The sequence below is a fragment of the Muntiacus reevesi genome, chromosome X (assembly GCF_963930625.1).
Source record: "Muntiacus reevesi chromosome X, mMunRee1.1, whole genome shotgun sequence".
Taxonomy (NCBI): Eukaryota; Metazoa; Chordata; class Mammalia; order Artiodactyla; family Cervidae; genus Muntiacus; species Muntiacus reevesi.
In genome coordinates, this window is record NC_089271.1 from 115,070,801 (window position 1) to 115,089,392 (window position 18,592).

Consider the following 18,592-nt stretch of genomic DNA (forward strand, 5'->3'; position numbering starts at 1 on the left):
CAACCCGGGGATTGAACCCGGGTCTCCCACATTGCAGACAGACGCTTTACCCTCTGAGCCACCAGGGAAGCCCTACAGGCTTTATGGTAGGGCTATTGGTAAGACCTCCGAGAGGACTTACGCCAAGACTCATCTCCCAGGACTGCTGCTGCCAGTGCCTCCATCCCTGCAGCAGGCCGCTACTGACCCACGCCTCCACAGGAGACCCTCAAATCAAACACTCACAGTAGGTCTGGCTCAGTTTTCTGTGGGGTCACTGTCCCTTTCCCCTGGGTCCTGGTGTTCAGAAGATTTTGTTTGTGTGTTCCAAGAGTGGAGTCTCTGTTTCCTCCAGTCCTCAGGAGGTTCTATAATCAAATCCCGCTGGCCTTCAAAGTCAGATTCCCTGGGGATTCCCAGTTCCTTTGCTGGATCCTCAGGTTGGGAAGTCTCATGTGGGGCCTAGAACCTTTGCAACAGTGTGAGAACTTATTTGGTATTACTGTTCTTCAGTTTGTGAGTTGCCCACCTGGGAAGTATGGGATTTGATTTTAACATGATTGTACTCCTCCTACCATCTCTTTGCGGCTTCTCCTTTGTCCTTGGACATCGGGGTATCTTTTTGTGGTGTGTTCCAGCATCCTCCTGCCAATGGTTGTTTAATAGGTAGTTGCAATTTTGGTGTTCTCGCAGGAGAATATGAGTGCATGTCCTTCAAGTCCACCATCTTGAACTAGTCTCCTCAAAAAGTCATTTACAAATTAGTGCTTAGGGGCCTCACAGGTGGTGCTAGTGGTAAAGAACTCGCCTGCCAATGCAGCAAATGTAAGAGATGCAGGTTAGATTCCCTGGGTTGGGAAAATCCTCTGGAGGAGGGCATGGAAACCCTCCAGTTTTTTTGCCTAGAAAATCCCACGGACAGAGGCACTTGGCAGGCTACAGTCCATAGTGTTGCAAAGAGTTGGACATGACTGAAGCAATTTAGCATTAGCATGCTTTGGATCTAGAATGTGTTTTCCACAAAGACAATAAGCTGTACATTTGAGGGGGTCCTAAGATGGCCCTGCAAAACCGACCATCCTGCATTTGGTTACTATCTCCATGAACCCAAGTGCTGTCAGGGAAATGCCTCATGTTCTGCTGGAAGAAAGAAGGGAAGGAGTAGACATGCAGTTGTTAATAACTGGGCTTTAGAGTCAGACAGATCTGGGTTTGCATCTGGACCCCTCCATCTATTATCTATGAGACCCTGGGCAAATCACCTAAACTCTTTTCTTCCATTTCTTTCTCTGTGAAAGGAGAATTATAATTCCTATCTCACAGTGCCATTGTGAACTTTAATAAGATAATACACCAAAAGTGCCTGGCATTTGGTAGAAAATAAAATATAATTACTGTTGTTAGGGGCAGAACTGGCCTCAAACAAAACTTCAAAACCCAGTGGTGTTTACCTTTAATATCCTTCTATCTGCCTTCCTTCACCCAGCATTTTCTTTGTATTGTCCTAGATCCCTGAGTACCCATAGCTTTTATCTCTGCTCTAAATTACCCACTAGGACACTTTACCAAAGTGCCCTCCCTGAATTAGTGTTCCATGCTATAAAAACACATGAAGTTTTTCTTCTCTGCCCTATCCCCCATCAAAACTCCTAGGCAATGCAGTTTGGAAAAATCAGTGACCTGCTAATCAGAAATAAATTCAATTTTTCCGAAGAATCCTGATTAACTGAAATGATATTCTAATTGGTGAAACTGCAGGCAATATAACAAAAAGTTTTAGACAGCACCAGGAGAGATATTTCAGGGGTCCATATACCAGGAAAGTGAGAACATCTATTTATGAGAAACTTTTTAAAAGTACAATTTTCCACTTCTGCTTCCAGGAAGGTAGGGTAGATGTACATTTCCCTGTTCTTCTAAGTGAAAATAACTCCCTGGACAACTGCATACTATATATGAAGCAACCATAAGAAGACTCTGAAACATGCAGAGAAGAAAGCAGACAGGTTAGGAAACTTGGAACCCAAGGAACAACACAGTAGTAAGTTCCTTTGGTTTTCTTTTTGCCTCAAATATGCCATAAATGAAGAAGCTGATACCTTGGAAACACCAACTGAAGCAAACAAACAAAAAAAAAACCCCAACCATAAGCTTTCTTTCATCAGGAAAGGTGAAGTTTAGTAAGGAAGAAAAATTTTAAACAACTGCTCTACTCCAGCCAAATATAACAGAAAAAACCGTGGTCCCATTGACAGCTTATGGTGAACGGTGTCGGATTCGTGATCTCCAAAGAAAATTTAGCTTCAGGACCAGAGACCAGGTTTGACCACTCAGGGCTTTTGTGTGGCAGAAGTTTTATTACAGTGAAAAAGGACAGAGAAAGCTTCTGACCTAGACATCAGAAGGGGGCAGAAAGTGCACCCTCAACCAGTCTTAGCAAGGGAGCTATATACTTTTTCAGTTGGTTATTACAGAAAATCAAAAGAATGTTTCAAAGTTGTAAAGGTCTTACTAGAGCCACTCTCACAATTTACATTTTAAGATGACATGATTAGAACTAACAATAGAAAGATCTTACCAGACCCACTCCTACAATATATATTTTAAGATAACAGGATTAGTCAGAAGGTTTTTAAGAAGGAGAAGCATATCCTCAAGCAGGATACATAGTTGCTATATAATCCTTGAAAGTGAAAGTGAAAATCACTCAGTCCAATTCTTTGTGACCCAATAGACTACATAGTCCATGGAGTTCTCTAGGCCAGAATTCTGCAGTGGGTAGACTTTCCCTTCTCCAGGGTATCTTCCCAACCCAGGGATCAAACCCAGGTCTCCCACATTGCAAACAGATTCTTTAGCAGCTGAGCCACAATAATCTTTAGTACAGTTTAAACTGAGTTGTTTTGTTGTTCAGCTCTGGGCTGAAAGGGGAAAAAATGTTTTATGTGATTAAGACTAAGGAATGTAGAAAAAAAAAAGTTTGTCCTTTTCTTCTCCTTGAGAACCCCAGACCCCTATCTTCTCCTCGAGAGCCCCAGACCCCCTTCTCCTCCTCAGGGACCCTGGACTTCTTATCAACCTACCTAAGAACTGACTCTCTCCCCATTATGCCCCATAGAGATAAGGAAACTAGACTTTCATTCTTGGAAGGCTATAACAAGGCCCCACAATATCCCAATCAGGATTCTGTCAGAGAAGGCCAGAACTTTCATTTCTGATGGTAAGTAATGACCCCCTACCCACACAGTGTCACTGGAGACCCCATGAGGAGGTTGTACTTCTACCTCCACTGAAAGTTATGGGGTGCCCTTCCCCTTCTCTGACAGGTTATTGTCAGATGAGGCCTAACAGAGAGTCAAGACTTTTACCATTGGCCAGTGGTTACAAAACCATCCCTATGACAGTGTCAATAAAGACCATGTGTGAAGCTAGAATTCTCTCCTCCACCCAACAGCAACAAGGAACCTGTCCCCTGGGTGTCAATGGAGGCCGAGTAGGGAACCTGGACTTCTGTCACCACCTAACAATAATAAGACAGTGCCCTCACCTGTCCCTGTCAGAATAATGTCAGAAAAAGATAACTAGAACCGAAGATTTAAATAAGATCCACAGTCTTATAATACAAAACTGACCAGGTTACAATAAAAAAAAAATCACCAGTCATTCCAAGAATCAGGAAGATTTCAAATTGGATGTAGAAAGGAAATAGCTGTCAATACCAAAATGACAGAAATGTTAGAATTATCTGACAAAATTTTTAAAGCAACCATGATCTAAAATGCTTTGTAGCAACTACAAAAACTCTTAAAACAAATGAGAAAAAAGAAAGTCTCAGAAAAGAAATAGAAAGTCTCCTCAAAGAAACAGAATATGTTAAGAAAAACCAAGTGGAAATTTTGGCACTAAAAAATACAATAACTAAAATTAAAAGCTCAGTCAATAGGCTCAACAGCAAAATAGAGGTGACAGGGAAAGAATTGGTGAACTTAAAGATAGAACAATAGAAATTACTCAACTGAACAACAGAGGAAAACTAAAAAAATAAACAGAAGCCACAGGAACCTATGGGCATATAACACAATATCTAACATTCAATGTGATCAGAGTCCTAGAAGAAGAGAAGAAAAAGGACAAGACTGAAAAAGTACTCAAGGAAATAGTGGCTAAAAACTTCCCAAATTTTGAAAGAGACATAAACCTACATATTAAAGAGATTAAGCAAATCCTAAGCAGAATAAATTTAAAGAGGGTCCTAGAAGGAGAGAGAGAGAAAGGGGCAGACAACTTATCTGAAGAATCAATAGCTGGAAACTTTCCTAACCTGGGAAAGGAAACATATCTAGGTCCAGAAAGAAGAGGAAATCCCAAACGAGATGAACCCAAAGAGGTCCACACCAAGATACATTACAACTTAAATGGCAAAATTAAAGATAAACAGAGAATCTTAAAAGCAGCAAGAGAAAAGCAACTAGTTACATAAAAAGGAACTCCCACAAGACCATAAAAAGATTTTTAAGTACAAACACTGCAGGCCAGAAGGAAATGGCACTATATATTCAAAGTCATGAAAAGAAAAACCTATAGCCAAGAATATCCCACCTGGCAAAGATATCATTCAGATTTGAAGGAAAGATAAAGAGTTTTACAGACAAGTAAAAGCTAAAAGAATTCAGCACCACTAAAATGACTTTATAAGAAATGTTAAAGGAACTTCTCAAAGCAGAAAATAAAATACCACAACTAGAAATATGAAGTTTATGAAAGAAAAAGTAAGGGTAATGTACATCAACCACTTACAAAGTTAGCAGGAAGGTTAAAAGACAAAAGTAGTAAAATCATCTATAGTCACAGTAAGTAGTTAAGGGATACACAGAAGAAAAAGATGCAAAATATGACACTAAAAATAGTAAACATTGAAGGGAAGTAAAAATGCAGAGTTTTTAAAATGCATTAAATTTAAGAGATCATCAAATTCAATATAGTCATATTGCCTGCAATTCAAGAAACCTAGGTTCCACTGGTTCCACTTCATTCTTGAACCTAGGTTCAATCCCTGGGGCAGGAAGATCTCCCAGAAAAGGGAATGGCTAACCACTCCAGTATTCTGGCCTGGAGAATTCCATGGACAGAGAAGCCTGGCAGGCTACAGGTCATGGGGTCACAAAGAGTTGGACATGACTGAGCAACTAACACACATATATATGGGCTTCCCCAGTGGTTCAGCAGTAAAGAAACTGCCTGCAATGCAGGAGACATGGGTACAATCCCTGGGTCAGGAAGTTCCTCTGGAGGAGAAAATGTCAGCCCATTCCAGTAATCTTGCCCAGAAAATCTCATGGACTGAGGAGCCTGGTGGGCTACAGCCATGGGGTTGTGAAGGAGGTACACACGACTGAGCAACTGAACAACAATAACAAATACATATATATATATGTATTTGTAAGGCCTCCTCAGACAGCCATTTTGCTTTTTTCCATTTCTTTTTCTTGGAGATGGTCTTTCTCCCTGTCTCCTGTATGATGTCATGAACTTATGTCCATAGTTCATCAGGCACTACATTCCTTAGTCTTAATCACATAAAACATTTTTTCCCCTTTCAGCCCAGAGCTGAACAACAAAACAACTCAGTTTAAACTGTACTAAAGATTATTGTGGCTCAGCTGCTAAAGAATCTGTTTGCAATGTGGGAGACCTGGGTTTGATCCCTGGGTTGGGAAGATACCCTGGAGAAGGGAAAGTCTACCCACTGCAGAATTCTGGCCTAGAGAACTCCATGGACTATGTAGTCTATTGGGTCACAAAGAATTGGACTGAGTGATTTTCACTTTCACTTTCAAGGATTATATAGCAACTATGTATCCTGCTTGAGGATATGCTTCTCCTTCTTAATACTAAAGATAGTCATCAAATCACAGGATAAAGAAGAAAAGCTGGACCATCTATATGCAGAAGAATCAAACTGGACTACTTTTTCACACACATATAAAAGTAAACTCAAAATGGTCTAAAGGCTCAAATGTAAGATGCCAAGTCATAAAACTCTGAAAAGAAAACATAGGCAGTACACTCTTTCACATTGCTCTTAGTAATATCTTTCTAGACATGTCTCCTAAGGTAAGGGAAATAAAGGCAAAAATAAACAAATGAGAATTTATCAAACTAAAGTGTTTTTTCACAGTGAAGAAAACTATCAACAGGATGAAAAGAGAACTTACTGGATGGAAGAACATATCTGCAAATGATATATCTGAAAAGGGTTTACTTTCCAAAATATACCAAAAAACTCATAAAACTAAACATCAAAGACTAAAATAAACAACCACATTAAAAAGTTGGCAGAGGACCTGAAAAGACATTTTTCCAAAGACGTATGGATGACCAACAGACACATGAAAAACTTCTCAACATCACTAACTGTGAGAGAAATGCAAATTAAAACCAGAAGATAACACCTCACACCTGTCAGAATGGCTATCATCAAAAAGTTAAGAAACAGGCCTTCCCTGGTGGCTCAGTGGTAAAGAATCTGCCTGCCAATGCAGGAAACATAGGTTCAATCCCTGATCCAGGAAGATCCCACATGCTGTGAAGCAACTAAGCCTGTGCACCACAACTACTGAGCCTGTGCTTTGGAGCTTGGGAGTCGCAACTACTGAGCATGTGCGCTACAAGTACTGAAGCCCTCGGGCCCTAGAACCTGTGCTCTGCAATAAGAGAAGCCACTGCAATGAAAAGCCCACCCAACGCAACTAGAGAGTACCCCCTCATTGCCAAAACTAGAGAAAAGCCCACTCAACAACAAAAATCCAGAAGAGTCAATAATTAAAAATAAATAAATACACTTTTTTTAAAAAGTCAAGAAATAACAAGTGTTGACAAGGATGTGGAAAGAAGGGAACCCTCGTGTACTGTTGGCAGATTGGAAAACATTATGTTGGTTCCTCAAAAATTAAAAATATATTTGCCATATGATCTAGCAATTTCACTTCTGGGTATTTACCAGATGAAAACAAAAACACTAATTCAAAAAGATATGTGTGTCCCCACGTCCATAAAATGGGTATGAAAATAATATCTATTTCCTGGGGCCATTTTGAGGATAAGTTATAAATGATGGGGAGTGTAGTATATTTGCTGATCAACATATACTTCCCATTAAATCTGAGAAAAATAAACTTGTGCCTGATTACATCAGGGAAAACAGGCGTTTTAAACACTAAAACAGCACAAACTACTCATGCAATAAAACTGTACATGCAAGTCAGACTACACATTTTCATAAATAAAAAAAGCCCTTTATAAACTAATTTATTTTTAGCAAGCTGGATCACCTACTCAAATGATAAAAGACTGCTACTTGGCATATTTAAGCATTTTTTTTGTTCAGTTCAGTTCAGTTGCTCAGTCGTGTCCAACTCTTTGCAACCCCATGAACTGCAGCACACCAGGCCACCCTGTCCAACACCAACGCCCGGAGTTTACTCAAACTCATGTCCATTGAGTCAGTGATGCCATCCAACCATCTCATCCTCTGTCGTCCCCTTCTCCTCCTGCCTTCAATCTTTCCTAGCATCAGGGTCTTTCCAAATGAGTCAGCTCTCTGCATCAGGTGGCCAAAGTACTGGAGTTTCAGCTTCAACATCAGTCCTTCCAATGAATATTCAGGACTGATCTCCTTTAGGATGGACAGGTTGGACCTCCTTGCAGTCCAAGGGACTCTCAAGAGTCTTCTCCAACATCACTGTTCAAAAGTATCAATTCTTCAGCACTCAGCTTTCTTTATAGTCCAGTTCTCACATCCATACATGACTACTGGAAAAACCATAGCTTTGACTAGACAGACCTTTGCTGGCAAAGTAATGTCTCTGTTTTTTAATATACTGTCTAGGTTGGTCATAACTTTTCTTCCAAGGAGTAAGTGTCTTTTAATTTCATGGCCTCAGTCAACATCTGCAGTGATTTTGGAGCCCCGGAAAATCAAGTCAGCCACTGTGTCCACTGTTTCTCCATCTATTTGCCATGAAGTGATGGGACTAGATGCCATGATCTTAGTTTTCTGAATGTTGAGCTTTAAGTCAACTTTTTCACTCTCCTCTTTCACTTTCATCAAGAAGCTTTTTAGTTCCTCTTCACTTTCTGCCATAAGGGTGGTGTCATCTGCATATCTGAGGTTATTGATATTTCTCCCGCAATCTTGATTCCAGCTTGTGCTTCTTCCAGCCCAGCGTTTCTCATGATGTACTCTGCATATAAGTTAAATAAGCAGGGTGACAATATGCAGCCTTGACGTACTCTTTTTCCAATTTGGAACCAGTCTGTTGTTCCATGTCCAGTTCCAATTGCTGTTTACTGACCTGCATATAGATTTCTCAAGAACCAGGTCAGGTGGTCTGGTATTCCTATCTCTTTCAGAATTTTCCACAGTTTATTGTGATCCATACAGTCAAAGGCTTTGCCATAGTCAATAAAGCAGAAGCAGATGTTTTTCTGGAACTCTCTTACTTTTTCGATGATCCAGCGGATGTTCGCAATTTGATCTCTGGTTCCTCTGCCTTTTCTAAAACCATGTTGAACATATGGAAGTTCATGGTTCACATACTGTTGAAGCCTGGCTTGGAGAATTTTAAGCATTACTTTGCTAGCATGTGAGATGAGTGCAATTGTGCGGTAGTTTGAGTGTTCTTTGGCATTGCCTTTCTTAGGGATTGGAATGAAAATTGACCTTTTCCAGTCCTGTGGCCACTGCTGAGTTTTCCAAATTTGCTGGCATATTGAGTGTAGCACTTTCATAGCATCATCTTTTAAGATTTGAAATAGCTCAACTGGAATTCCACTGAAATCTAATTGATTATATTCTTTGCAGCCAAAGATGCAGAAGCTCTATACAGTTAGCAAAAACAAGACCGGGAGCTGACTGTGGCTCAGATCAAGAACTCCTTATTGCCAAATTCAGACTTACATTGAAGAAAGTAGGGAAAACCACTAGACGATTCAGGTATGACCTATATCAAATCCCTAATGATTATACAATGGAAGTGAAAAATAGATTTAAGGGACTAGATTTGATAGACAGAGTGCCTGATGAACTATGGACATAAGTTCATGACATCATACAGGAGACAGGGAGAAAGACCATCTCCAAGAAAAAGAAATGGAAAAAAGCAAAATGGCTGTCTGAGGAGGCCTTACAAATAGCTGTGAAAAGAAGAGAAGCCAAAAGCAAAGGAGAAAAGGAAAGATATACCCATTTGAATGCAGAGTTCCAAAGAATAGCAAGGAGAGATAAGAAAGTCTTCCTCAGTGATCAGTGCAAAGAAATAGAGGAAAACAATAGAATGGGAAAGACTAGAGATCTCTTCAAGAAAATTAGAGATACCAAGGGAACATTTCACACAAAGATGGGCACAATAAAGGACAGAAATGGTATGGACCTAACAGAAGCAGAAGATATTAAGAAGAGGTGGCAAGAATACACAGAACCGTACAAAAAAGATCTTCACGACCCAGATAACCATGATGGTGTGATCACTCACCTAGAGCCAGACATCCTGACATGTGAAGTCAAGTGGGCCTTAGGAAGCATCACTATGAACAAAGCATTTCTTTGTCTGAGGTTTCAAATCTTGTTTTAAATGAAGCATAAAATTTGTTTCTCTTGAGGTTTTTAATTTATATACTTAATGAGTAATCCTCTTAAAAATCTTAGTGACGGACTCTGCATTCAGTACAGTTGACTACAGTAGAATTTTCCTAGTAGAAAATTTTCACTTGCTGGCACTCTTCTGAATTCTAATACACCCACTTAGCTTTAAAGCCACTGGGAATACCCTTTTTCAAGTATATCATTTAAAACATCAGATCCTGAGAACTGTGCCTGTGGCAGCCTTGCAGGCCCACTGTTCGTAATCTGGATGCCCTCCCCTGGCAGTCATGGAGAGGAGCTGATGGGATGTCCATCCAGGAAGCAATGGCTGATCCATTGATCTGAGCACCTCCAGCCGCAGTACCTTCGGGATCTGGAGCAGCATTGGAGCCCAGGCCGTGCTTTTTCCAGGCTGCCCCCAGACAGTGACAGAATGACGGGGGATGTTAGGGCCTGGCCAGTTCTGCCAATGTGGACATCCTCTATGGGATCTTGTGGTACCAGAGTTCCCTGTTGGGCTGGCCAAGACTTTTAAGAAGTCACACCTATGTCTGAGGCTCTTCATACCCAGTTCTCCTTCCTCTCTCCACTCCCTTTATAGGTGTCAATCAGATCAGCATTATGACCTGAAGGTTCTCTCTGCCTACTCTTTGGCCTCTTCTCCTATTTATCTTTCATGGGGAGTATTCTGAATAACTATCATGCCCTTCAACTCCATATTGTCTTCCCAGAGGATCCAAACTGACTTGCAAACTTAAAGACTGTGTTTCTGAACGGAACAAACACTTGGCTATTCACATGGTTTCTGGAGAAAAGAAATGCCCCTGGAGACTCCGAGAATAATTAGGTATGGAACTTTGCAAACTGTAGGGATCCTAAACTAGCCACTGGGGTTGAGGTAACAACCAGAAACTCAAGGCTATTGGGAAGGGGGAATCTGTAACTCTGAAAAGTGGTCATATACAAGAATCATTCACTGCCTAGGTCTTTCCCTTCTAATCCCTTTCCCTACAGAAGCTAAAGGAACTAAATTTCAAATTGCCAGAGTTCATCAGAATATGCAAATTAATTAAGCAATCCAGTTGGAGGGGGTCCCATTTCTGTTTAATAGCTGATCAGTGTAACTATTTAATAGTCATTTCAAAATCAGCAGTAGCCATCCCCCCTCTGACACACACTCACATTTTACTTGTCAAACTGAATGACGAGGGGATTGTGAATGAGGAAGAGATAAATACAGCATGCTGTAATTAGTGCATAAGTTAAATATTTGTATGATTGTGTTTTATTCTAAGAAGATGTCTAAGTGATATTCTGAATTAAATCCAAAAGCTGTTTCCACTCCTTACTAACTTAGCCTTTCTTCTTGGCAGAAACCCCTGAGTTCATGTGTATTCATTAAAATCCAGTCCTAATTGCTCCCTAGTCAGCTATGAATCTTAAGAAGCTTAGCTGTTAAGTGCTTAAATTGTGTTTGCTGACAGAAAATAGAATTTCTCTAATGATTTGCTATGAAAGTCTCCATATTGTTATTATAGTGATTTTATTCATAGTAAGTTTCAGAGATTGTGCTAAGAGCATTCCACATTAATACATACTCATTTAAAAATTAAGCAGGATGAGCCATCTTTGAATCCTTCTTCATAGACCAGTTAACAGCATAGGCCATTGAAAGAATTCTTAAATTCACAGATGTGACAGAGTCCCACTCTAACGGACACGTGTTGATCCAACAGTACTTCCTGGATCCAGAGCTTCTCTCCCAAAGATGGTGGTGGGGTTGGCTGGGGGCAGTGGGGAGGGAAAATGAGAATCTTAGTCCTTTCACTAAGCTCCTGGATCAAGTTAGGTCCACAGCACCCTCTGCTACCCCTGTCCTAAGCCTCACCACAGCCTCCTTGACTACTTCCCCAACGAGTTCATAAGATCTATGAGGGCAGGGACACTGTTTGTCCTGCTCCTTTTATTACATATCCAACAGCACAGAATTTGGCATTATTCTGACTGCCAAATTTCTCTAACCCCACCCCTGAGCCACTCACAACTCAAGCCATTTCTAACTGACCTGCCCTTTTACATAATAATACTAATTAAAACATAATAATATATAATGATAGTAATAATACTCTAAAACATAATAATAATAATAATAGCAATTAACTTTGAGTCATTTTGTCCTATAGACCAAGCATCTCCTTCAATATTATAAAACCTATAAAATAAATAATGAATGTGTTTATTTTTCAGATGAGAAAACAGTGACTCTGAAGAAGAAAGGAGATAGATAGGATCTAAAAGTGGCACTGGGAAACAAGAAGTGATACATCCTCCCTAAAGCCTGGTCATCACAACACCAAGAAGCCACCACCCTCCCATCCTCAAGTCCATGCAATCTGGTTCTTCTCAGTACTCCATGAAAACTGCTCTGAGGTTCTCAATGATCTGCTTCTGGCTAAATCTAAATGTCTCTTCTGCATTTTCCTGTTGACTGTGGAGCTATTTGCCACTTGCTAAGTTCCCCATGCCCTTGTCTTTCATCACCTGCCACTTCTCCTGTCATATTCCTACCCTTTGGATCATTTGTTTTTGCCTTCACTGGTTCCAAAACTTAATACTTGTCTCACTCTGTGGCTACCCCCTTTCCATTACCCAATAATAAAAAAAAAACCTGGCATTGTTACAGATAAGGGAACTAAAATTCAGAGAGGCTAAGTATCAGCCCAAATGCCAGGGGAAAGTAGAATGGGTATTCAAATTTTAGTCTTATTCTTGATTACTGTACCTCATGCAACCTTCTTCTCACCTAAATTCTGCTCCCTCACTCCCACCATTGATTTTCAACAAAGGAGACATAACAAGTGGTAGATGAAGAGAGCTTTTAGATGCTCAATAAGTTGTTTATTTAGTATGACCCCAGAATTAGTAATTGCCAGAGGAGACAAAGGCTGTGTTTCTTTGTATCTTCTTTCTGTTTCAATTCTTTCAATTCTGGGAACATCCTTGTTTGGAGAAACTGGAGCCCATTTTCAATCTCTCATGAACTGAAAGGCCAGATTTATATAAAACACTCTGAATCTGAGGGAATGAACCTAGCATTGCAATCTCTGTTAAAACTCAAGGTGAAGGTGCCAAGATCTGACTGCCAAAATGTGCACTGTCTCCTTGGAGACCCCCAAGCGAATGACAGCACTGAGGAAGTAGCGTGGGCAATTGAGATGTACAATGAACCTACTGAGCATTACAGATGCTCTGACAATCTGTAACTGATGTGAAAGAGTAAGGCACTGCTGGCTCCTATTGTCTCATGCTCTTCCCTGCAAGAGTGTTATTTCCTTACTGGACTGGAAGCCCCCAAATGGTCTATGAACGGGCTCTAGAAAGATCATGTGGCATTTGGGAGGGTGACAAAACAACAGGGCAGAAGACCAGGCTTCTAGTCTTACTTTCACTTTTCACTAGCTGTGGGAGATGAGACCATGGGCAATATTTTAACTTCTTTGAGCCTTAATTTCTTCATTTTTCACTAGGGAATCACACTTTGGTCTTACATGGTCATTACTTTGTTATTAATACTTGCATCCCCCAACAGCACCAAACTTAATGATAGGCATGTACGCAATAAATTCATATTGGATTTGCCCACAATTCAAATGAAAAACTCTTGTCCATCAGTAAAATTAACAATTGGGTTAAATCTTTGAAAACTATAAGTCATCAGAAATAGAGTGTCGAATTTAACTAACCAGGTCAGTTAGGTAGGCAAGAAACTAACATTTATTGAGTACATATATGTGTAAAACAGTATAAAGCCATGCTGAATAAACACTGAGTCCTTGTTTTTAAGAAGATGAGTGATAACCTGGAAAGTTAAAACATACATAATTTGAAACAATTTGAGAACAACAATCAATAGTGACAACAGTCGTAAATGCTATTTATTTGGGATTTACTCTGTGCTAGGCACTGTGCTAAGTACCTCACATCTTGGACCCCTCTAGATCCTCACCACAACTCTCTGAGAGGTATGTCTTCATTAAGTTAGTAATTAGGATACAGAAAGTTTCTTAAGGGCCATAAACCTGAAAAGGTCACAACTAGAATGGGGACTCAAGTTCATCCACTGCACCCATGTCAAAAAGTGCTAAAATGAAACTGGGTAAGGGTAAGTGAGAGTTAATTGAAGTTAATCAAGGAAGATTTCCTAAATGAAGTAAGCTTGAACTCTAACAAAATGTGGTCCACTGGAGAAGGGAATGGCAAACCACTTCAGTATTCTTGCCTTGAGAACACCATGAACAGTATGAAAAGGCAAAAAGATATGACACTGAAAGATGAACTCCCAAGGTCGGTAGGTGCCCAATATGCTACTGGAGATCAGTGGAGAAATAACTCCAGAAAGAATGAAGAGATGGAGCCAAAGCAAAAACAACACCTAGTTGTGGATGTGACTGGTGATAGAAGCAAGGTCCTATGCTGCAAAGAGCAATATTGCATAGGAACCTGGAATGTTAGGTCCATGAATCAACGCAAACACTGGAAGTGGTCAAACAAGAGATGACAAGAGTGAACATTGACATTTTACGAATCAGCAAACTAAAATGGACTGGAATGGGTGAATTTAACTCAGATGACCATTATATCCACTATATGTGCAAGAATCCCTTAGAAGAAATGGAGTAGCCATCATAGTCTACAAAACAGTCTGAAATGCAGTACTTGGATGCAGTCTCAAAAACAACAGAATCATCTCTGTTCATATCCTAGGCAAACCATTCAATATCAAGGTAATCCAAGTCTATGCCCCAACCAGTAATGCTGAAGAAGCCTTAGTTGAATGGTTCTATGAAGACCTACAAGACCTTTTAGAACTAACACCCAAAAAGATGTCTTTTTCATTAAAGAGGACTGGATTACAAAAGTAGGAAATCAAGAAACACCTGGAGTAACACGTAAATTTGGCCTTGGAATACAGAATGAAGCAGGGCAAAGGCTAATAGACTTTTGCCAAGAGAACACACTGGTCATAGCACACACCCTCTTCCAACAACACAAGAGAAGACTCTACACATGGACATCACCAGATGGCCAACACCAAAATCAGATTGATTATATTCTTTGCAGCTGAAGATGGAGAAGCTCTATGCAGTCAGCAAAAACAAGACCAGGAGCTGACTGTGGCTCAGATCATGAACTCCTTATTGCCAAATTCAGACTTAAATTGAAAAAAGTAGGGAAAACCACTAGACAATTCAGGTATGACCTAAATCAAATCCCTTATAATTATACAGTGGAAGTGAGAAATAGATTCAAGGGACTAGATCTGATAGACAGAGTCCCTGATGAACTATGGACAGAGGTTCATGACACTGTACAGGAAACAGGGAGCAAGACCATTTCCAAGAAAAAGAAATGGAAAGAAAAGCAAAATGGTTGTCTGAGGAGGCCTTACAAGTAGCTGTGAAAAGAAGAGAAGCCAGAAGCAGAGGAGAAAAGGAAATATATACCCATTTGAATGCAGAGTTCCAAAGAATAGCAAGGAGACATAAGAAAGTCTTCCTCAGTGATCAGTGCAAAGAAATAGAGGAAAACAATAGAATGGGAAAGACTAGAGATCTCTTCAAGAAAATTAGAGATACCAAGAGAACATTTCACACAAAGATGGGCACAATAAAGGACAGAAATGGTATGGACCTAACAGAAGCAGAAGATATTAAGAAGAGGTGGCAAGAATACACAGAACTGTACAAAAAAGATCTTCACGACCCAGATAATCATGATGGTGTGATCATTCACCTAGAGCCAGACATACTGGCATGTGAAGTCAAGTGGGCCTTAGGAAGCATCACTACGAACAAAGCTAGTGGAGGTGATGGAATTCCAGTTGAGCTGTCTCAAATCCTAAAGGATGATGCTGTGAAAGTGCTACACTCAATATGCCAGCAAATTTGGAAAACTCAGCAGTGGCCACATGACTGAAAAAGGTCAGTTTCATCCCAATCCCTAAGAAAGGCAATGCCAAAGAATGTTCAAACTACTGCACAATTGTACTTATCTCACACACTAGCAAAGTAATGCTCAAAATTCTCCAAGCCAGGTTTCAGCAATACGTGAACCATAAACTGCTTATTTAACTTATATGCAGAGTACATCATGAGAAATGCTGGGCTGGAGGAAGCACAAGCTGGAATCAAGATTGCCAGGAGAAATATCAATAACCTCATATATGCAGATGACACCACTCTTACGGCAGAAAGTGAAGAAGAACTAAAGAGCCTCTTGACAAAAGTGAAAGAGGAGAGTGAAAAAGTTGGTTTAAAGCTCAACATTCAGAAAACTAAGATCATGGCATCCGGTCCCATCACTTCATGGCAAATAGATGGGGAAGCAGTGGAAACAGTGGCTGACTTTATTTTTCTGGGCTCCAAGATTGCTGCAGATGGTGATTGCAGCCATGAAATTAAAAGACGCTTACTCCTTGGAAGGAAAGTTGTGACCAGCCTAGATAGCATATTAAAAAGCAGATACAAAAAATAAATAAATAAAAATAAATAAATAAATAAAAAGCAGATACATTACCTTGCCAACAAAGGTCCATCTAGTCAAGGCTATGGTTTTTCCAGTAGTCACGTATGGATATGAGAGTTGGACTACAAAGAAAGGTGAGCACCAAAGAATTGATGCTTTTGAACTGTGGTGTTGGAGAAGACTCTTGAGAGTCCCTTGGACTGCAAGGAGATCCAACCAGTCCATCCTAAAGGAGAGCAGTCCTGGGTGTTCATTGGAAGGACTGATGCTGAAGCTGAAACTCCAATACTTTGGCCACCTGATGCGAAGAGCTGACTCATTTGAAAAGACCCTGATTCTGGGAAAGATTGAAGGCAGGAGGAGAAGGGGACGACAGAGGATGAGATGGTTGGATGGCATCACTGACACAATGGACATGGGCTTGGGTGGACTCCCGAAGGTGGTGATGGACAGGAGGGCCTGGTGTGCTGCGGTCCATGGGGTCGCAGAGTCGGACATGATTGAGTGACTGAACTGAATGTTATAAAGATGGTTAAAGAGAAGAAATTGTATAGAGAGGTTAAAAAAATAAGATGTTCTGATTAGAGAGAATGCCTAGGTCAAGAGACAAAAGACAGAAATAACTTTCCCTATATATGGACAGGAAAGGAATGGGTTTGCTAGAGTAGAGGCAGAATGAAATGTTGGTGAAGGAGAAGAGAACAGCTTGCTGAGGATATTTGTGCTGGTTTATAGAAAGTGTTGCTGTGCTTACTCACTCAGTCATGTCTGACTCTTTGTGACCCTGTAGACTGTAGCCCACCAGGCTCCTCTGTCCATGGGATTCCCCCAGCAGGAATACTGTAGTGGATTGTCATGCCCTCCTTCAGGAGATCTTCCCAACCCAGGGAGCAAACCTAGGTCTCCCTCATTGCAGGCAGATTCTTTACCAGTTGAGCCACCAAAGAAGCCCAGGAACACTGGAATTGGTAGCCTATCCCTTCTCCAGGGGATCTTCCCAACTCAGGAATCAAACTAGGGTCTCCTGCATTGCAGGCAGATTCTTTACCAGCTGAGCTACCAGGGAAGCTGAAACATATCTAGAAACACTCATTTGGAGAAAGATGTTTTCATACAGTTTGGGGGCAAATGAAGCCATTCCAACAGAACCGTGCCATAAACACCACCGTCAGGCATGGACTTCCAACCTAGAATCCTTCCCAAGTCCACAGTTCTCACTCGCCTCTGTCTGGTCTAGGCCCCCAGTCACACTCTGCATTACAAGGTCACTGTTGGGTACTACCTCTGTTTGCTGTTAGTGTGAGGGAAGGGAGCCTGGATCTGCCTGTCTGCAGCCAGTCCAGGAATGGAGGCACTGGGGTCATGGGTGCTGAGTCTGGCTGCAGCATACCCCATGAAAGGGGGATGCAGGTACTGACCCTGATGGGGCATGATCTGGGTGGCCTGCTGGCAGTTGAGCACGGAGAATTTAGTGGGCATGTCCACATACACATTGTTCATGGTGACCTCAGGCAAGAAACAGTTGATCTGGGACCTGGTCAGGAGCACCCGATCCCCCGAGTTGATGCTGGAGCTGGAGCTGGTGCCTGTGCTGGACTGGTGGGAGGAGGAGCCCCGGGAGGTGCTGGCGCTTAGGATCATGAGGATGGTCTCCATCAGGCGGGGTCCTCTGGGGGCCGGCTCTGCTGAGGCTCCTGCTTGGGCCGGAGGCATCTGCAGCAGCAGGCGGCTACAAGGGACCCCAAGATGATGAAGGCAACAAACACCAACCCGACAATGAGGAAGTGCACAGAGATGGGGACTGCCGAGCCACCGGGGCCATCTTTGTCCACACAGGCAGGCTCACCTGTGCCCTGTTGGCGGTCATTGTCGCAGCCGTCCTGGTCCAGGCATGCGTTGGTGCTAGAGTGTTAAATGGCAGTGTAGTTTGATACAACAGGATTTGGGCACCATCAGGCCTTTACTCAAACCATCACCTCTTCCTGGAATGTCCTTCTTTAACCTTCTCACCTAGTTAACTGTCAAATCTCATCTGAGGCGTCACCTCATTTCAGAAAGCCCTCCCTAACCTGTTCTTCCATAAACAACATTTGAGGACACCTCCTCTGGGTTCCCGTGGTCCCCTGTGCATACTTCTAATCACATCTTCCAGTCTAGAAGTTTTATAGTTCTGTATTTTACACTTAAGCCTAATACATTTTAATTTTGTGAAAGGTATAAGGTTTATATCTAGATTCATATATATATATATATATATATATATATATATATTTTTTTTTTTTTTTTTTTTTTGCCCTGTGGATGTCCTGTTGTTCCAGCACCATTTGTTGAAGAATATATTTGCTCCATTGTATTGCCTTTGATCCTTTGTTAAAAATCAGTTGAATATATTTTATGTGCATCTAGTTCTAGGCTCTCTCTTCTGTTCCATTGATCTATTTAACT

The 18,592-nt window shown here is 41.1% G+C and overlaps 1 pseudogene; it reads right to left on the reverse strand.

Annotated features, from left to right (window-relative positions):
• Positions 1-17,404: 17,404 nt before the first annotated feature.
• Positions 17,405-18,592, reverse strand: part of LOC136154673 (protein shisa-2 homolog) — a 120,685-nt pseudogene continuing 119,497 nt past the window's right edge.